The sequence below is a fragment of the Hemicordylus capensis genome, chromosome 3, assembly GCF_027244095.1.
Source record: "Hemicordylus capensis ecotype Gifberg chromosome 3, rHemCap1.1.pri, whole genome shotgun sequence".
Classification (NCBI taxonomy): Eukaryota; Metazoa; Chordata; class Lepidosauria; order Squamata; family Cordylidae; genus Hemicordylus; species Hemicordylus capensis.
Window position 1 is genome coordinate 35,673,814 of NC_069659.1, and position 27,867 is coordinate 35,701,680.

The following is a 27,867-nucleotide window of genomic DNA, read 5'->3' on the forward strand; positions in this document are numbered from 1 at the left end:
TGCAGAATTGCCTTGGGCAATGTTCCCCCCCTCCCTTTCTAAGCTCACAGCTTACAGAAGATGAGATTCAGATTTCTCTGGACTGACCAATATCCTGAATAATTAAGAGACATTGTCCAAAAGGTAACAGCATTGTCACCCTTTTTTGGGGACCCAGGAAAAGATGAGATTTGAATAGACTCTATGAGAGATCAAAGGAAAATACAACTATAAAGAATGAGGCTACTGGACAGAGAGTTAGCAATCTTGTGCCTACAAGCAAGATCTGCTCACAAGCAATGCCAGAGTTTGCTGCTAAGCCGCGGGGCTAGAAGCAGGAACTCTGTCCATGGACAGGAACTGTCTCCTACAGGCAGTCTTGTGCCTACGAGCATCTTGTGCCTACATGCAAGATCTGCTCACACGCAACCCCAGAGTTTGCTGGTAAGCCGCAGGGCAACAAGCAGGAACTCTGTCCATGGACAGGAGCTGTCTGTGACTTCTACTGTGCAGTGAGAAGTCAAGACTTCCCCAGCCATGGTGCTCTGACTCTCAGCCGTGATCTGAGCAACTGCTAAAACTCCTGTCTCAGCCAAGAGCCTCGCTCCTTCAGCGGAAGAGATCCACCACTCTCAAGTCTCTCTGATCCTGGTAATATGCTGCCTTTACAAGCCTTGGATCCCCTCATCCCTTCCCCCTTCTTCTCCTCCCCCCCTTTTCCCTTTACTAATTCCTGATCTCCCCCAAACCATGCCAGCCCTCAGCCTTCCTTACCCCCCCCCCACCCTTTTATGTCTATATGTGAATTGTATTAGGCTCTAGGAAGATTTAATACACACACATATGGTAGTTAGGAACACTGGTTGAATATTGGTACTGGCTAGGATGTTCTGTTTAAATACTGTTGGTAATATTGATAGAGTGTTCTGCTTTCTGCTCAACTAGAATTGATGTTGTTATTCTTTTATACTCAATAAAGCCCATTGAATCTTTGAGGATTGGTTTGATCTCCTTTCTTCCATGCGCCCAGATCCTACATGGTCACCATATAAAAGAACTTGGTCACTTGGTGACACTATGAGCCAGGCCTAATTTTGTATGCTAGCTAATGAGCATATTTAGTATATAAATCAGGCCTGGACCATAACACAGTGGCCAATAGCCAGGGATTATGGGAGTTGTAGGCTGACATCTGCAGGAGGGCCGAAGTTGAGCAGCCCTGGTTACACCTACTGGCAGCAACTCTCCGACATTTCAGGCAGGAGTCTTTCTCAGATTGACCTGGAGATGACGGGATTTGAACCTGGGACTGAGCTACAGCCTCTCCCCGATCAGGACCACAACACTTGGGTAGGAAGGAGGCAAACTCATTCCTCCTATGCATTTTCCTCCAAAGCCCCCCAATTCATGGAGTTGTCAATCTTTTAACACTCTCTGCTCTTGTGACAGGAGATTGATCCTTATTCATTTCCTATTTTTCCTCTTTGGGGGGAAAAACATCACCACCACCACCACCACCACTGTGTTATTTACCTTATTGCACACTCCATGCTCACAACTTCTGAATATTTATATCCCAGTCCCGTGGCTTTTATTTGACTGTTAATATCAAAAAGCTTATTTAACATGCTCTTAATCACTTTATGATCAACACAGAGACTCTTAAGAGGTTGGCATTTAATGCTAGCACTTAAGCTGGCATTGCTTAAGTGTCACTTTTAAAAGGAGCTATGTGGTTAAAGTGGGGACATTAAATAAACTGAGAGCAATATTAAGATTGGAAAACTGATTTAAAGTTCACTGCATGTTATACTCTAAAAGAAAATTATTATAAGATGATGTACAAGTGCTATTTGACACCGAAAAAATTAGCATTAATGTATAAAAATGTTCCAAACAAATGTTGGAAATGTGGACAAGCTTTTTTCATATGTGGTGGTCATGCGGGAAAGCAAAGGCCTTTTGGGATATGATATATAATGAGTTGAAGAAAATTTTTAAAATGACATTTCCTAAGAGACCAGAATCCTTCCTACTGGGAATAACGCAAGGAGAGTTCTCTAGAAGAAACTTAACATTTTTTATGTATGCAACCACGGTGGCTAGAATAGTATATGCGCAGAAATGGAAAGATAATAAAATGCCCTCAAAAGAAGATTGGTTGATAAAAATTTTGGAATATGCTGAGACGGCAAAACTTACAGCACTCATAAGGGATGAAAACTTGGAATGTTTCAAAGAAGATTGGGAGCCATTCTTACTTTATTTGAAGAACTATTTTTCAAATATGGATATAGCAATGGTAGATTTGTAGAGCTAATATGAACCACGCAGACTCGTGAGCGGGAAGTCAATATTTACTTAATTAAATGTAATTTGACTGTTAAGATATTGTAGAAACCAATAAAATTTTAAAATGCGAGAGCAATATTAGGGTAAATATCATCATTGAATAGATCAGCTGGAAATGAATGTCGGTGCAGCTCTTTCTGGACTCATGAAAGACCCTGGCCTTTCCCAGATGGCGGGCTTTACTGCAGGATTAAGTGGGGTAAAGTAAAGTGAATTATGAGGGTATATATTGGCTGCATATAAGCTCAGTAAAGATAACTTGGAGAAACCTAGGGGCATCACATCACATCAGTTTTGTTTTAATAGGCTTCATCTCCATTCCTTGCATTTCCCCCTACTATGCACCATTCAAACCGCTTGCTCCCCAGTCTTTCTCTGGCCCCTTCTGGCCAATGGCTTTCTAGAGGAGGCGAGGCACCACTCCTCCTCTTTCCTAACTGTGCATGCATGGTGTGTGTCTGAAAATTTTCAACTGGGCCCATGAAAATGTATTTCAATTTCCGTTCTTTCGATCTTTCGAATTCGAACCAGAGTTTAAAAACCCCAACATTTAGGATACTGAGTGAGCTTGGGTGAAGAGATGGGTTTTCAGGTGTTTTTTGAAAATTGCCAGAGATGGGGAGGATTGTATCTCAGCTGGGAGTGTATTCCACAATCTCAGGGCAGCGACCAAGAAGGCCCATCTCTGTGTAGCCACCAAACGAGTTGGCGGTAACTGGAGACGGATCTCCTCAGATGACCTCAATGGGCGGTGGGGCTTGTAATGAAGAAGACGCTCTCTTAGATACCCAGGGCCTAAGCCGTTTAGGGCTTTGTAAGTCATAACTAGCACTTTGTATTTTGTCTGGAAACCTATTGGCAGCCAGTGTAACTCCATCAGTAAAGAAGTAACATGGTCTATCCGAGATGACGCAGAGACCAACCTGGCTACCACATTCTGAACCAACTGAAGTTTCCAGACTACATACAAAGGCAGCCCCATGTAGAGTGCATTACAAAAGTCCAGTTTGGAGGTTACCAACAGATGTACCACAGTTTTGAGGTCATTGATCTCGAGAAATGGGCGCAGCTGGTGTATCAGCCGGAGCTGATAGAAAGCACCCCTGGCCACCGCCTCAACCTGAGAAACCATGGAGGTGTGAATCCAGAAGTACTCCCAGACTGTGAACCTGTTCCTTTTGGGGAAGTGTGACCCCCATCTAGAACAGGTAGATCAAAATCGTCTCTGGAGTTCTGACCCCGCACAATAAGTACCTCTGTCTTATCTGGATTTAGCTTCAGTTTATTCTCCCTCATCCAGCCCATTACTGCTTCCAGGCAGGCATTTAGAGAGGATATGCCAGCTCCTGAAGAAGTTGGCATGGAGAAGTAGATCTGGGTGTCATCAGCGTACTGGTAACATCCAGCTCCAAATCCCCTGATGATCTCTCCCAGCGTTTTCATGTAGATGTTAAAAAGCATTGGAGAAAGTATGGAGCCTTGAGGGACACCATGCTTAAGCTCAGATCTCGAAGAGCAACAGTCTCCAATCGACACCATCTGGAATCTATCTGAGAGGTAGGAATGGAACCACTGTAAAACAGTGCCTCCCACCCCCAACCCTCTCAGACGTTCTAGAAGGATACTATGGTGGATAGTATCAAAAGCCGCTGAGAAGTCCAAAAGGACCAACAGAGTCACACTTCCTCTGTCAATTGCCAATTGGAGATCAACCATCAGGCCGACCAAGGCAGTCTCCACCCCATAGCCCGCCCGAAAACCAGTTTGAAATGGGACTTGCCAGCCCAGCCACATTAACACTCCCCCCACCATTGTAAAGCCTGCAGTAAAAATTCCATTGATTGCCAGCCAGCAGGTGGCACTATTCCTGGGGCACAGCTGTTATCTAGCACTTGACAGCGGCACCCGCCACCCCTTTTCTCCCCACCAATCATGGTAGGGGGGGCTGCAGCAGCAGGGGTGGAAACAGCAGCAGCCCACCTGAGGGAGCAGCCCAGGGTAGGCTGCCCTGCCCCCTCTGCTCAGCTGCCCCCACCTCTTCACACATGCAGGTTCCATTCTGATATTGTGTTACACTTGGGAGAGGGGCACATCTAGGCCCCGATTGCACATTCCCTTCCCTGGCTGACTCTTGGGTGCACTTGCATAAACTGCTTCCTCTCGATACACATATGTACACATATGTACCTCCTTTTTCCTGCTGCATGTGTGGGGCACCCCTTCTCTTCCCGTCATGTGTGGTGGGGGCAGTAGGGGTTGAGTGGCACGGGCAGGGCAGCCTATCCTTGGCTGCTCTCTCAGGAAGACTGCCGCTACCGCTGCTGCCGCCACTGACAGACACTGCAGAGAGAAAAGGGGCTCCCGCCATGTGGTGAAGGAAAAAGAAGGGGCAGCAGGAAGGGGGGCACTGTCGGATTGGGGCAGGCAGCCTGAACATGGGCTGCCTATGCCCTCTGTGTGCCACTGCACTCTTTTCCTGAGTTTTGAGTTTGGATAGATTTATCTGGGTTCCTTTTCTTTTTTCTTTTTTTGCTTCCCCTTCAGGCCATCAATCTTGCAGAAGATCAACGAGATAAGTGGGTGACTAGCTCCTCATTTCGGCAGTCAATCTTCCGCAGGACCACTGAGTAAATCTATTATAAAAATTAAAAAGAAAAGTGAGGCTTTAAGAAAAGGCAGGATACATAGAAGTATCCAAAAAAAGGCACCGTAAAAAGTGGAACTTTTTCGCACAGAGATAATGCAGCCTAAGTTCCAATGCACAGGGGAAAATCAATCCAATTTGTGTATGGAGGGCACCTTGATGTCTTGCACGGACTTCAACTTAAATCCCCCTGATGTATAAGCACACACACACCCTTCCTGTGGTTAAGTGAAGTAAAATCACCATCTGGGAAGGCCCCTCCCTTTCTCCCCCCAAATTGAGTATCAGTAGAGTATAATCAGGATGGTACTAATGAGCAGAGAAATTGCCAGGCTGGTGTGATGTTCCCTTCAGAAACATTATACCCCCCTGGTACTCTAAGCTCTCCTAGGATTTGAAATCTGTTATTGTTCCTCCTGGGAGGTCCATTTAAACTTAACACACATCTGGCTTAATTAGGATGACAGCTGCTGCAGGTTCTGTTCGACGAGCTCCAGGCCCAGGGTGCATTAGCATTTGTCTAATGGTTTAACCTCTCATAATCTGATCTCCATGGCAAGTATGAATGAGAGAGATAAGATTTATTGCTTGCTAATGTGTTATGTGCACACGACATACATATTACAAGGCATAGTAAACTATGCAGTCATGTCACCCTGGACCCTGAGAGGCAAGCTTTTCTGGTTTCACTCTTTCAAACAAAACTTCTAAATATATGAGCTAGAAGTGCAAGAGAAAATAAAGTGGAAGGTCAGTTATCCATGTAGTGAATGTATTGATATTAGCGAGGGGCAGGGGTGATTCTAGAACAAATAATTTGGGGAGCAAAGATTTGGCAAAGAACATTATTAGGGGATCGAGGATTTTGATACACATTAAGGCTCTTCTCATGAGCAGCCTAACCCAGACTGCGGTTAGGCTGCACACAATCCCACCCGTCCAACCCCACTTTTAAGCCCAGATTTTAACCAAGGTTAAGGGTGCAAGTGTGCCCTTTACCCTGGCACCAGGACCATGTGTGCACTCAGGCTGCTTGCACGGAGGTTTCACGAGGGTATCCCCCAATGTGTATGCATCATGCAGTGCACTGTGGGATATCCACACTGCTTACAGCAGCGCAGATAATCTGGGGGCACAAGAGGCACTCCCAGAAGAAATCTGTTGATCATCTGGGGGGAATATAAATTGGCATAGCCTTCCTGCCCAACTACCCAGTTGGGGAGGTAGTGATTAACATTGTTACTTTATTTACCTTATTAATGCAACACAGAAAACCCTGAACAAACTAGTTTACAATTTGGTAAGCATCATCATGTCCTCAGAAAGGGTCCCCATCCTTGAATTCCCATTCCATTCTCCAAGAGAATGAAAGGGTTATAAGTGTTTTAGAGATTTTTCGTTGCAGTCTAGATAGTTATTTTAGCATGACATCACTTATTTTTCTCCTCCACCAACAACCAGAAGAGTGTCAATTAACCATAGAGGCTATTCACACGGTCTGCAAAAATCGGGCTAAGGGAGGCTAGCCCGATTTTTGCATATCGTGTGAACCACCAGGCTCGGCTGCGAGCCCAGTGGTTCCTGAGCGGGTAACCCTCTCAAGTAACCCTCCCCTTAAACCCGGGTTTTTGGCTCGTGAGTTGCCGTGGTGCGGCTCCACACCACAGCTACTCATAAGTAGACCCCCATCTGGGAGGCTCAAAAGCAGCCTCCCGGCTTGGGGGTCTCTCCAGCATGCTCTGCGTGCTTGCGCAGGGCATGCTGGAGCTTCCTGGGGCCACCCCCCCCGAACTCCCCAGTCCACTCCGTCTCCGTCACGTGTGGACGGCTGATCCGGCTGCCCCAGCAGGGCTTCCTGGACAAGTGGGTCTCACTGATCATGGGACCCGCCTCAACATCTTTTAAAAAGGAGAAAAGGTGGTCTTGGTACAAGCTATGCATGTATACTCAGAAGTAAGTCCCACTGTATTAAATCGGGTTTACTCACAGAAACATTGTGCACAGTATTACAACCATGCCATCAAAGGGGAAGGCTGTAGTGGTTGGAAATTTTAGGGAGTGATTGCCCTGGTTCACACAATTGAACCACAATTGTACTGTTAAGACACATTCATTCATTCATTCATTCATTCATTTAATTTATATACCACCTAGTACAAAAATCTCACGGTGGTATACAGAATTAAAACATAACATATAATATAAAACATTTAAAATTCATAAAAAGATAAAAATCATAATAGATAAAAACACATTAAAATTTAAAAGTCTAATTAAAGGTCTAATGTGGGTTGCCATTTGTGTGATTGTGTGAACCTATGCCAAAGTGGTTGATGACCCAAGATGAATCTGAGACTCCCACCTTAACCTGGGCTCACACAATCACACTAATGTTGGTACCTAGATTTACAGCAGGAATAACAACAGCAGGATAGAGGGCATGTCCTCAATTCCTGCCTGTAGGCTTCCAGTGGCATCTGGTGGGCCACTGTGTGAAACAGGATGCTAGACTAGATGGGCCTTGAGCCTGTTCCAGCAGGGATGTTCTTATGTTCTAGATTCAAATGATTGTGCAAACGGGGCCATTAATTAAGAAGCAAGAACAATGTACACAGAAGCAGGAGACACTAAAAACCACATCAACTATTTGTTTCTCTTTCCTCTTTTTTGAAAACCGTGGCACCTCCAACCATCACAGTTGTGCTTAAACAACACCTGTGAGGATTCTCTCTGCTTCTAGGTGTCTTGGCTGCCACCACTCAGATCTAATCTCGAAGGAACTTAGATCAGAAATCCACTTCCCCCCACTTTGTCTGTGTACTAGCTTGGGGCGGGGGGCGTCTCTCTTTTCGTGATGTAAGAGAAAATATAGAAGCTATTCCCATGATTGCTCTGAACTGGGCTGGGCTCCCTTAGCCCAGTTTTGAGCAATCGTGAGATCCACCGGGCTTGAGGGTGAGCTCTGGCAGCTAGCCCGCCTAACTTCCCCTCACCCTAAGTGAGGTTAACAGAGCAAGCGCTCTGTTAACCTTGTTTATTTGATTGTGTTCATAAGCCACAGCTGCTTGCAGCCACGGCTGACACACTGGGGTGGGAGGAAAGGGGAGGGGGCCCCCCAGGGAGGCACCGTGCACTCACGTGCTGCCTTCCTGCGGTTCGTGGGGCCAGGGTGCCTCACTGTGGTGCTCCCCTTCCCCTGAACCCCCAGAGTTCCCAACAGAGCTGTGGCCGGGCGTGGGAGTGCCCAACTGGAGCAGACGCTCATCTGGGTGGCTGATCCAGCCGCCCAGCAATGAGCGACTGCTAGTGTGCAGGGAGTTTCCTGTGTAAACCCCATCTGGCGCTTCACACCAATTGTGTGAAGCGCCTCATAATGTTCTTATCCCTTGATAAAACCATAACAAGGTTTCCATAACAGGCACTTAAAAGTGGAATGGTTACAAGGTTACAGATGAGTGATTTCAGGGAGATGTTTTGTTCCTTATAATCTGTAGCTTACAGCATTATAGATAGTTTCAAGATGTTACACAGTTAAGCTTCTTTCTTGCCTCAAAGGGGCAAGGAAGAAACCCCTTTTTCCACAAAGGTGTTTGGTGCCTATCTTGATCACTTTGACCTGCCTCTCCGCTCAGGAGTTTCAGATCTTTTTCTGAACAGGTAATAGGCATCCTACCAGAGAGCAATTCTGTCCCCTGCCTCTCTCTAAGCCTCACTTTTCCTTTATCCAGAGAAGTCCCTCCTGTTCACAACTACTTTCTTGATCCAAGCCTCCAGTTCACCCTGTCCCCTTCTTAATTTTCTGACAAAGGGCCCATTCACACATGACACCAAACTGGAGATGAATGGGGCCAAGGTTGGCATATATGTACATTTGAATGCGTGGAACTGTGGTTTCACAGCAAAAGTGACCTGCAGTTTCCCTTGCCATACTCCCATTTGAACCTTCTGTTTGTAGTGAATTTCGTTGCTCCAACCTGAGGTTTGAGGGTGGCAGCGTTATGTCCGAACGCAGACACCACAATAACTTCAGTTTTGTGCTGTTTCTGGAACTGAAATTACGAAGAGGGTGTCCCAGACCCACCCAGGAACATGCCTGCTCCATGCCTGCCACACTTCTCAATGGCCACCTCTCTGAGCAGTTGACCGGCCCCCTGTCTCTGCACTCCTTGAGCCGTTGCTTGGCAACAGGGATGCCACCTTGTTCTATCCCAAGCATCTCAGCCTGTCAAAGGGAAAAGTCACATTGGGGGATACCAGCTTTCCACTGTGTCTCTTGTTCCCCCCTCCTACCCCGTTTGCACAAGGGACGGGATGGCAAGATGGGCACTATGCGTTTTGGTCACCAAAAATGAATCAGTCAAGCAGTATGTTCACAAGCAAAGGCAGTCACGGTGGCATCATTAACTGGGCAACCTGATTAGATCACTGCAAATATAAGATATGGCAGGGCAGCGATAACCAGTGTTGACTTTAAAATACAGCCCCACCAAGGAATTATTAAATGTCTCTGCTCTATTTTTTGTACAACAAAGTTGGGGAAGGGGTGCCCACCCCTCCCCCTTGGGAGCAAGCACTCACTCTATGACATTACTCATGAGAAGAACCATCCTGGGGAACACAGGGATCAGGCTGAATTGTTAATATTGTGTCACGATTCCCCTTCTCCAGAGGACCACACTTCTCATGAGAGTGAAAGGCCATGGAGACACACATGAGGGCCGGACAGCTCCTGCTGTCCAGCTGTGTTGCTCAACAGAAGCAAGCCATGAGGAAGGGTACCCCAGCAACACCTTTCCCTGTCTTGGCAACTGCCGCAATGAAGCAGTCCAAGGAGTTCTTCTGCCAGTCTGGTCATCCAATGGCACATGTTTGCTTTTGCCTGGGCCAGCAACCCTACTTTCCTGGGGTTGCTGATAATTGGGGCTGCCCTCTTCCGTGATTCCCCATGGTGGCCTAACTGCATACACTACTACCCTGGTCCAAACCCAGGAAACTTGAATGAGAGTAAAGATCTATCCCCAGTCTGTCCACACGGTACCGACTGGACACACGGAGTGGACACTACTCCTTGGGAGTATGAAAGGGTTGCCTGGCGAGGAGGTGGTCATAGTGTACAAGTTCTGTTATTTACCAGAGAGAACAGGGCCCACAATAGGGGAGGCCTTAATTTGGATGGATTACCTTATAAGAGCACAGTCCAACAGAGGCCCAAAGCTCACTGAGCCTCTGGCCCTCCCCAGTGGACTGGCCCTTTCATGGGGGGCTTAATCCCTGGCTGGCAAACCAACAGGGGGGTAGGAGTGTGCTTGGGTGTTCCTGGACTGCTTTGCCAGGGTCTGCCATCACAAGAGCATCCTTGGTCACAGTAGACCAGATGCCACTATCCTTTGCTCTCCCTCATATACATATTCCCTCCTAGGAAATAATCATGATCTCTTCCCAGCGTAACAAAAAAATAGTGCTCCTCTGCATCCCCCTAGTGCCGGTAATTGTGCTTGTGTGAGACTGTTTTGGTCTGGGGCTCTAACGAGGGCGGCGGTGCAATTGCTGTCAGGAGAAGAGCTTAAATGTCATTTAAAGGGATTTAAATGCCCTTTCCCTGCTGAGGGTGGGTGGACCATTCTAAAAAGGCACGCCTCCTTTCAATTGTGCCCAATGGCTGCCACCCTGCAGATGTTCTGATGCCTTGCCCACAGTCTGGTGATGCAGTCACTATGGAGGTTGCTGGGAGGTTGCTTCCTCAGCGGACCAAGAAGAGGGAAAGGCTCCCCTGCCCTGAAACTGGAGGTTGCCAGGCTACAGTTGAAAGTCTGCGCTATGATTCAGTTACAAAAATTTATCTTGAGTTTGTCTACCTGTGGTTTGCCGTTACATACGAATGCGGCCAAACTGTCATCTAACTGATCTTGTCATCTAACTGATCTCTCTCTCTCTCTCCTTGGCTGCCTCCTTCTGCATTCCAAGCAGGGTTTCCTTGTCCATCTTGCAGGGGTCCCACTTCTGCTGCTGCTGTCATTCAACCTCCTGCACAGACTTACACACTGTGCTAACAACATACATTCCAAAACACATATAACACTACAATAAATACATGTAATAAGCAATACTAAATAATACAAGTCATCACAACCCTTGCCACATGTCAAGCTCCACAAGCATCAGAAGAGGTTTGGACAAAGAGGGAGATGCAGAAATTTGATCAGCCCAAGTGTGCAACTGAATTTAAATTGTTTTAAAAGTCCATCTTGGGGCAACATCCCTCATTCTGAACATGTCCAGAAAAAGCAGTGTGTGGAGGTGGAGACCATGGGAGGGAGAGACGGTAGTATTAATAACCAACGGGCTACATCTCAAAATAGCAGTGTGAGTACAAAAAACAAGCTGTGGAAACTACTGCACAGGGAAGCTCCATTGATCTTCTGCACATTGTTCAGTCCAGAAACCCACTAAAGTAAGCAGAAAAAAGCCCTCTGTCTAGAATCACTAGTTCATGCATATTCCCACTAGCAAAATCAAGGCACTCTGTTTTATACTTAAAATATGTACAGATGGTATGCCAGTTGCATACAGCTGGGATGCCTGCTACCCCTTTGTATGGCAGGTGTGCCAGCTGTGACCCTACTTGGAGAAGTCAGACCAGACCTCAGTCACTCATGCTTGGATAACATCCAGATTGGACTACTGCAATGTGCTCTACATGGGGCTGCCCTTGAGGATAGTTCGGAAGCTTCAGCTGGTCCAGAACACTGCTGCAAGGATGCTCGTGGGAGAAAGGACACTTGCTTCATAAGGGTCAAACCCATCCTGCAGCAGCTTCATTGCTTACCAGTCTGCTTCCAGACTAGATTCAAGGTGCTGGTCTTGGCCTTTAAAGTTCTACATGGCTTGGGGCCGGGGTACCTGTCAGACCGTATTTGTCCATATGAACCTGCCAGGGCCCTCCACTCAGCATCTCAGGCCTTGCTCATGGCCCCACCACTAACAGAGATGTGGTCGGCGAGGACTAGAGACAGGGCCTTTTCAGTTGTGGCCCCTCAGCTTTGGAATGCCCTCCCTGAGGAGCTTCGCCATGCTCCCTCCCTCAGTGTTTTTAAAAAGCAATTAAAAACTCATCTTTTAAAAGAGTCTTTTAAATGTTTTACCTGCTGCTTATATCTGGTAGGTTCTTTAGTTTTCTAAAATAGTTTTCAGTTTTTAGCATTTTATTAATATCTTTTAATTTGAAACTTCTTTTTTAAAAATTGTAATTTTAAATGTGGTTTTAGTCAGTACTTTTTACTTGTTCAACTTTATTAATCTTTTATTTTACATTGCATCTATTTTATTAATGTTGTGAGCCATCCCAAGCAGTAGTGTACTGGAGGAGCGGGGTAAAAATATTTTAAATAAATACATTAAATAAATTAAATAATCATGTGTGAAGAGATCATATATCTCAGGTAGCAGGCTGGAAATCTCTGCCTAAAACCTCATGACAGCATTTACAGTACTGCATAGGCTGTACCTTTAAGACTAGCCTGTATGGGGAAATCCAAGGCATGATATAAAATGAACTGAGCTGGTGAGAAATCATTTGCAGAATGACAGTATCTCGATAAATGGGAAAGCCACCTCACACATAAAATGGTTAGTGTTTTATTGTTGCTGACTCGGCAGTTACTAATGAATGCAACACTTCAGTGATGGCATGTTGTGGTTAACAGAAGGATCATTGTTAACTATGTCAGCAAAACAATTCATAGCAAATTTACTCTATGTGTATATCTTTATGAAGGCTGATTGCTATTTGTTCCTATATTTGCAAAATGGAATGGTATTGCAAAAGATCACCCTTCTGTTTTACAACCATCCTCTGTGATTACCAGTCTTAAACTACTTCTGGGATCCAGAGATTCAGAATTAAAACGGGCTTCAAAACTCTTAATATGGTCCCCTCGGTGATAACTAAAGCATTCTTGGTTTGCCTAGGAAGATGATTCAACCATTTTCTCTACAAAAGCTCTATCAGTGAACTCTTTACAGGGCTAGGAATTCTGTATTGTCCCTTAATAAATAAATAATTCTCCCCTCCAGAAAATTATAGCAGTTGTCTCTTTTCCCCAAACCCTACTGGTCAAATCACACTAACTGATCATTGTTCCAGCAGCCCTTCTGCAGATGTTGGCCTACAACTCCCATCATCCCTGGCTATTGGCCACTGTGATTGGCGATGCTGGGAGTTGTAGCTCAGCAACAACTGAAGGGTTGCAGTTTGAAAGCCCTGCTTTATACTGAGTTAGACCATTGGTGCATATAGCTTCGTATTGCCTCCACCTAACTGGTAGCAGCTTTCTAGAGTTTCAGACAGAGCTCTGTTGTAGTCCATCCTGGAGATACAGGGGGTTGAACCTGGGTTCTTCTGCATGCAAAGCCTGTGCTCCAGCATGTACCCCATCCCATGATCATACAAGTACAAGTTGCCTTATACTGACAGATAAAAATGTATATTCCAGTTCTCTGGGCTGGGTTTCAGCCAGCATTCAGGTAAATCCAGATTCAACAGGATAGGAGGGAGACATTTTAGGAAGCAGCCTAAATATTTGTGCCTCAACTTTTTCTGCTGTAAAAGTAGAGCAAAATAAACATAGTAGCTGCATTCACACATAATGGGGAACCGGAGTTGCAGGCCAGAGGTTTCCCTACCATTACGTCCAAATGTGTGCAACTCTGGTCCCATTACTTCAACCCAGGTTTCGCTCCAGAGACTCCAATTTGAACCCTTGGTTTGTAGTGTGTTTCACTGCTCAAATCTGGGATTCCATTGTGCCTCCATTATGTCCGAATGCAGCACTGGAGGCTGCATTCCATCGTACCAGAGTAGAGGGCAGAAGCTCCTCCCTCTCTCCATGCGTGATTGGTGGTGCGGGCTGTCCTGTAAGCAAGAAGGAAGTCTGTACAGCCAATTTTCCCTCCTCTCTTCAGTCTTGCTGACTGCAGAGAGGATGCTCTCAGTTTCTTCTGAACACGGACAGGAGAGCGGGGGGTGGGGGGAGTGAAACTGCAGGTCCATTGGACCCACAGTTCAGTGTTACATGAGAATGCGACCAGTAACAAGAGAAGAAAGCAGGAACATTGCACCGATGGTTTATTTGGTCAGCTTGTGAGAAGTTGTACATCATGTTCTAGGAAGTTCTTCAGCTGAAGAAGAGTTATACTCAAAATGTGTTGGGACCTACTTTTTAATAAACCATCAGTTTATTAAACTGATTTAATAAACTGTTTTCTCTTGTTCCTGTTGGTGTGGAGCTTCACCCTCTGTGTGCTTCCAAAATAAACACAGCGAGGCTATTCTCATGATGGAGAGAAACTGGGCTAAGGGAGCCCAGTGCTTCAGTGGCAGCTAGCACACCTAAGAACCCCTCCCCTAAAATTAGGTTAGCGGAGTGCTCGCTCCGCTAACCCCATTTTACTGATTGTGTGTGGCTGCGGCAACACACAAGTAGATCCTGGACCAGGAGGCTCCAACAAGCCTCCTGGCCTCAGGGGTCTCCCCAGAATGCCCCGCACACTCATGCAGAGCATCCGGGGACACTCACACCTGTGCCCCACACTCTCACACTCACACCCCACACTCATGCCCCACACTCGTGCGGGGCATCCAAGTGGCCCCCGCTCTCTACCACCCCTACCAGCTCCATGATGGAGCTGGTAGTCATGTGGTTGGCCAATCTGGCCGCCCAGGGACAGCTCTCTGCTTATGGGCCCGCTCTCCGCGCCAAGCCTGGTTAGGCTTCACACATCGATTGTGTGTAGAGCCTCAGTGGCTGAGATGATGGGGAAAACTACTCAAAGTAGTTTAAAAGGACTAACTAGGCAATACCTAACTTGTCCTTTTAATTTCAATGGGTCTGCTTTGAATAAGTTTCCTCATCATGTCAGCCAGGGAATCAGGGCTGTGCTTTGGCTCTCCAGCTGTCAACTACAATTCCCATCATCCCCAGCTACTGGGTTGCAGCATATGCAATTAAGGTTGGAATGATATCCGGGAGTCTGGATAAGGCTGCAAAACAGCAGGCTAAGAGGATAATTTTCATTAGAGAAGCCACAGCTGGGAGGTGGTTGATTAATGCTTGCTTGCTTGCTTGCTTGCTTGCTTGCTTGCTTGCTTGCTTGGCACTTCCCCCTTGCAACCTCCCCCCGCCCCCAGCTGCTTCTCTACTGAAAATGTGGTTCAAATGCTCCATTCCCACCTGCTTCTTCTTCTCCACTGCAAATCACATCCAGAGCTCCACGATCCCACTGCTTTTCAGATGTTCGATGGAGACCAGAGAAGGATTGTAATATGTTCGGTTGTCCAGGATCACTTTTCCACAAACCTTTGAGGCAGTACATTATTAATTTAAAACATACATATTATTAAAACAATGCAACAATAAAATACTAGCATAATCACTTAAATTGAGAGATTGGTAATGCAATCCAGCACAATTACACATGTCATGTTTAAAATGATCAGTAAACAGAGCCGGCGTAGAGGGAGGCTGGCAGTAAGCCACACACCCCTGGCCCCACCCCCTGTGTCTGACATCAGACATGGGGGGCCGGCTAGCCCTGCCCCCACATCTGACATCAAGCACTGAGGCGGGGTCTCCCTCCCAAACGGGGCCATGTGGCCGCATTTGGTAGGGAGATCAGCCCTGGCCAGGAGCAGTCTGGCCACGCTGCCAATGTAGCGTGGGCCAATTTCAGTCCCAAACAGGGCTGCATAGCCCCATTTGTGAGCAAAATAATGCCCCCCACTGCTGACATCAGACCTGGGGGGCATGTCTGGGGCAGTGAGGCGTGGCCCCTGGGGGCGGTGGCCCAGGTTCTTTGAACCCGTTCTCCCAATGGTGGCTCCGCCCCTGAAGCAGAGAGAGAGAGAGAAAGAGAACAGTTAAAAGCGGAGTCTAAAAACACAGAGAGGTTATTTACATAATCAAGAACTGTGTTCTACCTGGGTTTGGGAGCTGTGTCTGCTTCCAGTTTTTGATTGTTTGGAAGCAAGGTAAGAGGAAAACCTGGGTAGAAGCAATTGTGTGGTTGCAAGGTTGGAGGAAAAGCTACCCAGGAATATAATTCTCCCTATCCAACCCCAGCACAATGTCCCACTCTGGTGGCTGTTGCTGGTGTCTAAAGTTAAAGTTGTGCTGTCAAGTCGGTGTCGACTCCTGGTGACCACAGAGCCATGTGGTTTTCTTTTCATGGTTGACACATGGCAGTTGACAGTTGGCACTGTCCAATGATAGTCAAAATGAACAGTAGAAATGAAGGCATATAATGAATCCTCATAGGGCTTCATTATGAGGAAAAGTTATTAGACACCAAAGAATCTAAACATTTCAATATTCCTAAAAATTAAAATGCACTGCCTTGAAGGTGGTGGTGGTGTGGGGAGGTGTAGTTGGCACATGGCAGTTGACAGTTGGCACTGCCCAGTGACAGTTAAAGTGAACAGAAGAAATGAAGGTGTGCAATGAATCCTCATAGGGATTCATTATGAGGAAAAGTTATTATACACCAAAGAATCCAAACACTGGAAAAATAATGACTGCACATTTTGCTTCATAACTCCACTTCTACAAGGGCTAGAGTTTAGCTTTTTTTTTTTTTTTAATGAAAGCTGGGGATCCATTTTAGGGTTAGGATATGGCAATTTTCTAATCCCCATTGTTTCCTATGGCAGAAATGTTCAAAATCAGTAAACAATTAAAAAATCATTAAAAACCAACTAAGTGTCCTACTGCCTTGAAATTTGGGTGTCAGGTGGAACCCATTGGGATGTATCCACCATGCCCAATTGGTGCTCCTAGCACCTTGTTAAGTGGTCCAAATTGGTCCAAATCTGAATCAAATTGAAGCATACAAATATAATCTGGAGTGATTGGGGGGGTTAGTTTGGGGCACAAAACAAATCAGGGGTGATTTGTTTGGGGCACAAATTGAATCAAAAACTTGATATGTGCACATCCCTAGTTTGTAATCCCTCCTAAAGGCCAGAACTGATGGGAGAAAATGGATCCCCATTAGGAGACTATTCTAAAGTGTTGGGGCAATACCTGAGAAGGCCCTGCCCTGCATGCATGCCCACTGAGCCTTTCCAGCATATGTGGAAATTCAATTAAAGGGGGGGGGGCTTTAGTTTATGGTGATAGTTATTTTACCTGCCTAAAATGCAGGTAGCACTGCAAAGGCATTTCTAAATGTTTTAATAGCAACCTCAGTGCAGGAACTGGGGCCTCCACATCCCCTGCCCGCCCCAAATCCTCTCTAGTCTGTCCTGGGTGCGGTATGGTTCAGTATGGCCATCCACGTTCCACTGAACCATTGAACGTTCCTCAACCAAGGAGTTGAGGTGGCCTCAGAGTTTCTCACTAGGAGAACTTTCCAGGCATATAGGAAGGGCTTGTTACATTCACCTGCTCCGCCCTAGCCTCGTTACCTGCACTGCTCAGTCCCACTGCTCAGTCCCAGGGCTCCTTCCACTCCAAGCCTTCCTCCAGAACTGGCCCCTCATCACTTGCCAGTCCTCACTTATATAGCCCGTGACAGCTGGGGTAGGTCTCGTGAGATCGCATCACAAGATTTCATGAGAGCCACTCCCGATCTTACGAGGCCTCATCATCTTTTGACGACAAGGCCATACTTCCCTGCCTGGGCCAATGACGATGCCTCCATGTGGGTGTTTTGGTGTCTATTTCCTCCCCCGCCCAATCAGGACATCTTTGCAAGACTCAGGTGGCGGAAGCCCTGCTCTGGAGTTTGCCGTGTTTTCCTGCAGCAATAGGTTCTGCCTCAGGGATTCCCCAACATACCCATATGAACCTACCTGACCCCTAAGATTAGTTTCATTAGCTGTTTTGTTTCCACCAACTAAGATTAGTTTCACCAACCTGCCATTTACTGAGATCTGATTTCTGGGTATCAGAGACAGAGCCTTTTTTGTGATGGCTCCATAGCTGTAGAATTATTTGAGGGAATTGAGGGAATCCGCCATGCTCTGAACCTTCTCATTTTCAGACTCTGAAAACTTTTCTGGAAAAGGATCAGAAAAGTTTTCTGTTTGTAAAAAAAAAAAAATCATGATTGATTTTCTCTTTTACATTTTTGTTTTTATTTTGGCTCTTAATTCAGTAAATAGATTAAACTGGATTTTTATGATGATCTGTTTTAAATTAGTAACATTCCAAAGAAATATGTGGGATGGGAATATGTTGCTGCGTGTTGAAATGTTTCTGCTAATGCATATTGGCATGAATATAACTGTTTTATATTCTTACATTTTTGTGAGTTCAGTGCCCTCAAGAACCTACATGTTAGAAATACAGTGTATGTCACTGTGTGTGTGTGTGTGTGTGTGTGTGTGTGTGTGTGTGTGTGTGTGTAGGGAGATGATGCTTCACTTGTAGTGGGGAGTGGACTCCAAAGGCCTTTAGGTCCAGGCTTCAAAATTACCTAGGTGCACTTCTGTCTACATCACCTACTTTAATATATAAACCAATGAGAGGCTTATGATTTCCTCACCCCAAAGACAGTCGCAATGCATAAACTGAATCCATTCTCTCCACCTGTGGGCAGGATCACCCTGGTACTTATCCATTATCTCCACCTGTAGACAAGATTGTCTTGGTCTGAGTAAGACAGATGGTGCCATTAGTGCTTGAGAGCTCTGTAAATATCATCTGCTACAAATTCTTTGTGGTGCTTATCTTTGCCACAGAGGTTGCACTTTTAATAGCCTATTCAGTGCAGCAGGTGGCAAAAGAGATTAAGGTAGTAGATGCAACAAAGAAAAAGGCAGTGGCATTATAATAGTTTCAAAAGCTTAGTGTGTGATGAAAGAGAATCATTCCCCTTACATAGCAAGATGAAACTTAGATTTGTCTACAAGCCATGCCAATTAGAATGGGAGAAAAGAGAAACTGACTCTAATCACATTCTGATTGTAATTGCACTCCTATAACACCTCAAGAACCCTCAGTGATTATTCAAGGGAACAACTGGGCACCGATTAACTGATCAAGGTTTAAACCAGAACGTGACAAATCTCAGGAGCCAGGGAGCCATGGTGCCGAGAAGTTTAACCGTAGGTAGGGTTATTTAACAAAATAAATAACTGGCCCTATCCCGCCCCAGCACAGCATCCCTCCAGTAGCTGTTGCTGTCTTATGTTTCTTTTTTAGATTGTGAGCCCTTTGGGGACAGGGAGCCATTTTACCTATTTATTTCTATCGATGTGTAAACCACTTTGGGAACTTTTGTTGGAAAGTGGTATATAAATATTTGTCATATTTGTAAAATATTTATTTGCCCCAGGCAGCCCTGTTTTTGTCCTAAGTATGTTACTTTTAAAGGGGATAAAGAGAAACTATTTACCTCCCACCACCACCCAATGTCCATCACAAGCCCGGTAATTTTGTCAAGATCCATCTTATTTATTTATTATTTCTCTGTGTAAACTGCCCTGAGTCATTTTTGGAAGGGCAGTATAGAAATTAAATTAATAATAACAACAACAACAACAACAACAACAACAACCGGCTCCTACATTTTGGGGCTGGTTCCTTAAACCAAAGAAAATTTGTCAAGATCAGGGTTAACGGTGCTCTTGTACGTTTTTAGATGTCATTTTGATTATTTGGTTCTGGTGTGTTACTGTAACAGCGGGAGTAAAAAAAATATTCAATATAACCTTTCTGTCCAACAATAAGTAGCTTTTTGCATATTAAATTGTACATGATCTCACACGTGTATTTGCAAATGTACTCAACTGCATTTGATTCAATGATGAGCAGCACAGATAATGGATGTTCACTCAAAGTATGTCTCACTGTGTTCAATGGGGCTTATTCCCAAGTAAGTATGTGCATTGTACTGCAGTGGTGAGCATGAATTGTTCCCTTTATTATGCAGGGTTTGGCTCAGTTTGCATTTGGATGGGTGATTAAATGTGAGCACTCTCTCCTGTAAAATATTCCCCTTAGGAGATGGGACCATAGCTCAGTCGTAGAGCACCTGCTTGCATGCCGAAGGTCTAGATTTTATATTCCAGGTTCAATCCCTGGCATCTCCAGGTGGGCCTGGGAGAAACTCCTGCCTGAAACCTTGGAGAGCCACTGCCAGACAGTATAGACTAGGGTTCCTTAGCCTTGGGCCCCCAGATGTTGTTGGACTACAACTCCCAGAATCCTCAGCTGCAATGGCTTTTGCTTGGGGATTATGGGAGTTGTAGTCCAACAACATCTGGGCGCCCATGGTTAAGAAACCCTGGTGTAGACAATACTGAGCTAGATGGACCAATGCTCAGCCTCTGAATAAGCTTCCTGTGTTCCTTCCTATGTTTCTATAACATCCAGATGTATGTTCCTAAAAAAACCAACAACAGATGAACAATCAGGTAAAAATGCAGAGCCAGCCAGCTGTGGAGGAAATGGTGTCCTGGGTGATGAGCATCTTCAGCATTCTCCTTCAAATGGAGGAAGTTGTTCAATTTTTGAATTTCTTACTTTTACTGTATTTGTAGGTGGTACCATGGCAATGCATTGGCTTGTGAAAAGCTCCTGGTTGGTTGTTGTTGTTGTTATTATTATTATTATTACATTTATATTCCGCTCTTCCTCCAAGGAGCCCAGAGCGGTGTACTACATCCTTGAGTTTCTCTTTCACAACAACCCTGTGAAGTAGGTTAGGCTGAGAGAGAAGTGACTGGCCCAGAGTCACCCAGTTAGTATTATGGCTGAATGGGGATTTGAACTCGGTCTCCCCGGTCCTAGTCCAGCACTCTAACCACTACACCACGCTGGCTCTCTTGATAGCTGCCCTTTTCTAGAAGGTCACAGCTTTGACACATGGTCTGCATACATGATTTATGCATTATTTTGAAATAAATTTGCACACATGGATCTGTACATTGGTACTCATTCACACCACATATAAGGGCTGTTCACACAATCGAAAAGTGGGTAGGACAAGCATCTTACCCAGCTTTGGGAGCTGTGCATGCTCCCGATTTTTGATTGTGTGAGTAAAAGCCTAGGAAAGAGGAGAGTGATTGTGTTGGGAGACTTGGGCTGGATAGGATGGCACCATCCTACCCAGCAACTGTAAAATAAAGTTGTGCCCTCGAGTCAGTGTTGACCCCTGGCAACCACAGAGCTATGTGGTTTTCTTTGGTAGAATACGGGAGTGGTTTACCATTGCCATCTCCCATGCAGTGTGAGATGAAGCCCTTCAGCATCATCTTATATTGCTGCTGCCCGATATAGGTGTTTCCTCATATTCTGGGAAACATACCAGCGGGGATTTGAACCAGCAACCTCTTGCTCCCTAGGCAAGTCACTTCCCCACTGCGCCATTAGGTGTACCCAGCAACTGCACCCAGCTGTTTAATGGGGTAGGAGGAAAAGCCATCCTACCCTAGGAATAATTCCCATTGAACACAGATAGACATATTTTGAGCGAACATACATTAGTTGCACTGCTCATCAGTGGATCAAACACATATAAATAAATGTGTATATATCACTAAAGCCTTAACAGGGCACCTTTCTGAAATACTGAAGGAAACGTAAGACAAAGCACACTTTAATATGCAAAAAGCTATCCCTAATCCTTGCACAGAAAGGCTGTCTTGAATATTTTCTTTTGCTCGCTCTGTTACAGTGACACATCGGAATGGAATAATCAAAATAACCTCGAAAAACATACATTCATGCCTTTAAGCCTTAATTAGCCAAGCAGCTAAAGGGCAGGTGATTAATCAGCTCTTAACAGCCTTGGTGGAACTACTACTTCTAAACTTTAATTAAAATCCAATGGAACAGCTAAAACAATAACAACAATAGCAAATAACAATACAATAACCAACAATAACAAAATAACAATAATGAAAACAATAACAAAAATGTAAACCATTGCTCTGCCAACTTGATTGCTTCCCCCAAAAGCCATCTCTTATTCAACGTCATATATTCACTCCTGTAATAAGTTTCCAAAGGCTAGAAATTCTATTGTTGCTTCGCCCTCCTCTGCTCACACACCCCTAGTATGTTGCTTAAATTATCATTTCCAATGCCCTTCCCTGCTCTGGCATTCCTCTGCCAGATTGCTTCACCCAAATTCATTTGTTCAAGACCCAGCTATGTGGTTTTAAACACATAATTTGGTCTCATGCATGTTTTTTGTTCATAAGTAGCTGCCATAGGGAGTGCCAGTTTGGACTGGGATTGTGGCATGTGGGGAGGGGAAGATTTAACCATTTGCCTCCACCATGGTTCTCATCTGGACCATTTGGTTCTCCCTTCCTGTGGCTGTATTTATGAAGTTAAGTAGTTCAAAACAGAACTAGTGCCCTTAATATAACTAGTTGCCATGCCCACCCACCTAAGCTAAGCTCTAGCCCTTGTAGAAGCAGAGTTATGGAGTAAAATGTGCAGTCACTATTCTGCTCAATAATTATTTTCAAGCCAGGATTTGGAAAGCCAGAATATGACAACCCTAGTTATAACACTCTTACCACTACACCACACAGGATCTGTATTTTGCAGGGTTCCTGATCTAGCTGACGCATTTGCTGGGCCAGATGGTCAGTTTGATGTTGTCTTCCTATTGCAACAGGCCCTGTGGATTGTCCTACCCGTAAGCTGCCCACAGAAGTTCACCAGCTTTATTTATTTATTTATGTATTTATTTATCATATATTTATACCACCTGATATATTCATCTCTAGGCAGTGTACAAAATTTAAAACAAGATTAAAAAGTCAATATAGATTAAAATCCATGAAACACATTAAAAACAATAAAACAATCACATAAAACAGTTATTTAAACAAATTATTATAATTAATTCTAATTAAAAGCCTGTGAGAACAGGAGAGTCTTGAGGGTCTTCCTCCTGAAAACATACAGAGAAGGAGATGCTCTTATTTCAGTGGGGAGCATGTTCCAAAGCCCCGGGGCAGCCACAGAGAAAGCCTGGTCCTGGGTCACCACCAGACGAGTCGGCAACCGTAACCGGACCTCTCCAGAAGATTGTCACAGGTGGCAGGGTTCATGACAAAGAAGGCACTCTCTTAAAAACCATTAATGCATTATGGAATGTAATTCATAACTCTTGCAACACTGGCAAATTAAATCCCAAATCACGAAAATCCAGAGGCTTGGAAGAAGAGGCCCCTTAGATACAAAGCTTGATTCATTTGAACGGCAGGAGCATCTACCTTCCTATGGCTTTAGTTAACAATTAGCAACTTTCACATTCATTACCAGAAGGTCACATTCAATAGCAACGAACTAACCCTCCCTGCTACTCATACACTTAAATAATTCCTTAGTGAGCAAACTAGATATTTTCACCTTCCAGATGATTAAGAGGATTGGGGGGGGGGGTGAATGGATAAGAACAGACGTTTATTTTTGCAGAGCTGGATTCCTCATCCCCCAGCTTTGATGGTTCTGAGCTTCTATCTACTAGGTCAAATTGAAGTTTAATAAATGAGCCCGACTAATTAGCTATGTGTATTCTTTTGTGAGTATATTTTCAATTCTTTTCTTTCTTTTTTAAATGTACGGCTGTGTCTTGAGGAAGAACAGAGCTTGACATAATTTCAGTTATCAAATGCTGGTAATTGACACAGAGACAGGCTACGCTTTACACAAGGTTATAATTAATCCAGTTCGGTGACCTCCAAGGCTGCACTTCTGAGAAATCAGTGACTTGCGTTTTGATTCGTTGTCAGCTACTTCAGTGGACATAAATTACAAATGAGGTACTAATGAAGTATTTCATCACTAGTTTACCGTCTGAGAATCAGTCTTCCTACTCAAATTTATAGGAGGCTTGGGGCTTTTGTGGTGGGGCAGTGAAGGAAAAGGAATTGGGCGCTCCTCTGCACAACTATAAATTAGCACAAAGATAGCCAAGCGAACTCCCCTGAGCTTCATAAGGTCTTTGTGTGACCTCTGCATTACAGAAGGGAATAAATGTATGTCTGGAAAGCTGACAAAAGAGGAGAGATGTTGCCTTGCCGAAGTCCAGTTGGGTCCTTTCTCAATAAATATAAACACAAGCAAACAGGTGGCAGAGCATGAATCACAGAGCAAGTGGAAGGTGCCTTGGTTCAAACCAGATACTGGCTGGCTAACATACACAGCAAGGATGCACCAGTTCAGTGAGAGAACTAAACTTCCTAACTAACTGCACTGGTGCAGCAGGGAAGTGGCAATTTATGACACTCTCCCCTTCCCCAGAAAGCCCTCTGTGCAACCTGAAAATATGTCCGTGCCCTCTCTGTGCAACCTGAAAATATATCCCCTCTGTGCTCTCATTTGATATATTCTTGTACCCTGCCCTGATAAGCTTGGAGGAAAGAAGGGATAAAAATGAAAATGAAAAATCTATATATTTAATTCTCTTAAATGTACCCGTTGCTAATCCCATGCGTGGCAGCTCTAGCGAGAGTTCGTGAGCAAGCTGCCAATTAGTGACGGGGATGGGAGAAGTGGCGTGCCAGGCTGGACAGTTATGCAGGGGAAGCGGCCGCCGCCACGCCCGCAGGCAGCTGCTCAGGGGAAGCAGCTGCCACAAGGGTGGCAGGTGGCCGTGGAGGAGAAGCAGCCGCCGCCAGGCTGGCAGGAAGCTGGCCGAGGAGAAGTGGTTGCTGCCAGGCAGCTGCCGAGAGGAAGCAGAAGCCAAGTGGCGAGGAGAAGCAGCCTGGCCGCTGAGGGAGAAAGGGCGGGGGGGGGGAGAACAGAATGGGGGGGGAGAAATGGGGCTGAAGGGGGGAGAAAGAAATGAAGATGGGGAGGAGAGACAGGGAGAACTAAGGGCGCAGATGCTCTGTGCCAGGTCAGCTAGTAATAATAACAGTGGCTGACAAACTGTGCAAGGGTACATCAGGCCAGTAACACTGCATGCACACAACTACGTAAATGCAAAATTGCAGGAATGATGTTACACAAAAGTAAGCCCATTATTTGTTTATATTGTTAGCCCTTTGGGGACAGGGATCCATATTTATTTATATCTATGTAGACCGTTTTGGGAAGTTGGTTGAAAAGCGGTATATAATTATTCATCGTATTCGTATTTCCAATGGCCCTACCATTGTGTAACATTTGCACAGATCGTACATTTGCAAAATTTGTGCAATTGTACAGCTTGCATGCACATAACATTACTGGGCTGATGTACCCTTTGTATGATATGTCAGTCAGTATCCAACGCTATAATAGAATATAATTGATCTGGTTCATCCACTAAGTGTCCAAGAATGCAAGTCCCTTGTAGAGGCATAGCTATGCCTATGCATCCATCTCTCCCACCTTACCTCTGTAATTCAGGTGTTCTGTTCTGCATGGGGGCCCAAATATGTTATGGCCAAATTTGCATGATCCCCCCCTCCCGCATTTTTAGCAGGAGGAATTGTTATTAGGTATACAAAGTAAATTTCTGTATGGAGCACCCACATCACATATGCCTCACATGTGTGGTACAAAGGGTTCCATTATGCAACTAGCATCATTCTCAACCCAGGTAAGTGTCCACTACTATTACTATCTGAGAAGCAACAAAATGAATAGTGTATTCATTAAGGTACCCAATTAAGGTACCCGAAGTCTCAAAGTAAGGATTCTGACAGTGGATTTCAGGTGCCTTATTCTTCTGTGGATGTATTTTGTTTGTGGGGTGGTATTTTGTTTTTACATTTTTAAAAGATTTTTTTAAAATTCTCAAGTTAAATAGCTGTTGTTATTTTAGAGAAATATGTTCAATAAGTTTGCTATTACCCTGTGGGGATGTGTGAGCTGGCTTGAGGTCAAGCTGGCTTGCACTCAAACTGGGCCAGCTTGAGGTCAAGCGGAACCTGCTGGATTGAGCAGAGGCCAGTTCGGAATTTTTTTGATCCGGCCACAGAAATGGCCAGTGCATACGTGAGGCAGCCTCCGAAATGGCTGCTGTCAGTGCAGAAAGCCCCATATAGGCCATTTGAGACCGGGTGGAGGCCAGCAGGGGTGGGGAACTGCAGGAGACCCACCCCCACGGCAGCACCACCCGAGGCCCTGAAATGGTGATAAGTCCACCATTTAAAAAAAAAAAATTCTCCGGGCCCAAACTGATTCAGACTCGAGCCAGACCGGGCCTGGTTCTAGTGTGCACAAAACTGGACTGAACCCAGTTCAGTTCAAGTCCAGTTCTACTCGAACTGAACTGGGTTTTCTGGTTTTGTGCACACCCTATTACCCTGAATAGGAGGAGAACTGGTCTTGTGGTAGCAAAATAGCAAGCATGAATAGTTTCCTTTGCTCAGCAGAGTCTTGCTTTGCATGTGGATGGGTGACCACATGTGAGTGTTAGCCTATGAGATATTCCCTTTAGGGGATGGGCCTATAGCTATGGAAGGACCATAATGTGGAAGAGCATCTGCATGCTTGCATGCAGAAAGTCCCAGGTTCACTCTTTGGCATCTCCAAGTAGGGTTGGGAGAGACTCCTGTCTGAAACCTTGGAGAGCTGCTGCCAATCAGTGTAAATGGCCCAATGGTCTGACTGGATATAAGGCAACTTCCTGTGTTTTTAATTAATCTAAAGTGGTTCAAAGTGTCTGAACCTGGCCAGTCACTGGCCGCAGTGCTCCCACTTCAGCAAGGGGCAATTTTTGCTGACCTCCCCTTCTCCCAGGAAGGGGAAACACAACCCTCAGGGATGCACTTTTGTGCTGCACAGCATTTCCAGGGGAAGGGGAGGTCAGCTGAAATCAACTCTGGCACATGTGCCCATGCTGCTGAAGTGGGAATACTGCCACTGCATGTGTGTGCCATTTTTGGCTGCACGCACACAGTGTTGTGCAGAAACAGTGTTCACCACTGAAACAGAGTGTTGACCACTGTTTCTCAACCCTGTTGATCCTATGCAGGCGAGAACAACTCCAGCCTTATCATTACTAGGGTTGCCAGGATTGCAGCCCAGAGCTTCCCTCCAGAAACTTCCAATATATCTCTAAATAATAATAATAATTATTATTATTATTATTATTACATTTATATCCCGCTCTTCCTTCAAGGATCCCAGAGCGGTGTAGTACATACTTAAGTTTCTCCTCACAACAACCCTGTGAAGTAGGTTAGGCTGAGAGAGAAGTGACTGGCCCAGAGTCACCCAGCTAGTTTCATGGCTGAATGGGGATTTGAACCCGGGTCTCCCCAGTCCTAGTCCAGCACTCTAGCCTCTACACCATGCTGGCTCTCTTGAATTAGGAGACAAGACAGCCATGACTGCTTGTGTTCAGGTTTCAAACCCCAAGCCCTGTTGCCCACCACTCCCCTACCATATTGGGATAGCAAATGGTTGTGTTTTTGCACAGCAAGTGTAGAAAGGGTAAACAAAAAGAACCAGTAATAGTAGTACCCCAGTAGTACCCACTATATGTGATTTGGGACTACAGGCTTGTAGTTTCCATTTTGGACTCTCTGAACTCATGGGATTGTGGGCTCACCATTTGCTTACAAGAGCTAACTCATGAGGGTATGTTGCTTAGCAGGAAGCATGGGGAAGGTAACTCCAGGTCAAGTCTAACCTGTGACTGAAAGAGGACTATTCCTCATGCAATCTTCTCTGATTCCTAGCACAGAAGAGGAAGAGGAAGTAGACACAAGTTAATTAAGAGCTATTCTTCTAACAGAAATAGCCAAAGAACTCCCCTCTATGTTGGCGCATCAGATTAGCCTTTGAGCGTATCACCTTCACAGGAAGGATTAGATAAGGTCCAACAGGCTCATCTCTCTAACAGAAATGTTAATGGTTGGCTTGAGGTTCGGGAAGAGTACTTGTTAAAAAATTCCAATCACACCCAGGTATTCCTGACCCATGAAGATG

General features: G+C 45.2%; 1 long non-coding RNA gene across 1 annotated transcript in view; it reads right to left on the reverse strand.

Moving 5' to 3' along the window:
• Positions 1-1,906: 1,906 nt before the first annotated feature.
• Positions 1,907-27,867, reverse strand: part of LOC128348812 (uncharacterized) — a 45,784-nt gene continuing 19,823 nt past the window's right edge. The window contains exons 2-3 of the long non-coding RNA XR_008318352.1: positions 15,205-15,330; positions 1,907-4,964 (exon numbers count right to left, since the gene is read on the reverse strand). This is a non-coding gene — a long non-coding RNA (uncharacterized LOC128348812). The remainder of the gene's footprint in view (positions 4,965-15,204; positions 15,331-27,867) is intronic.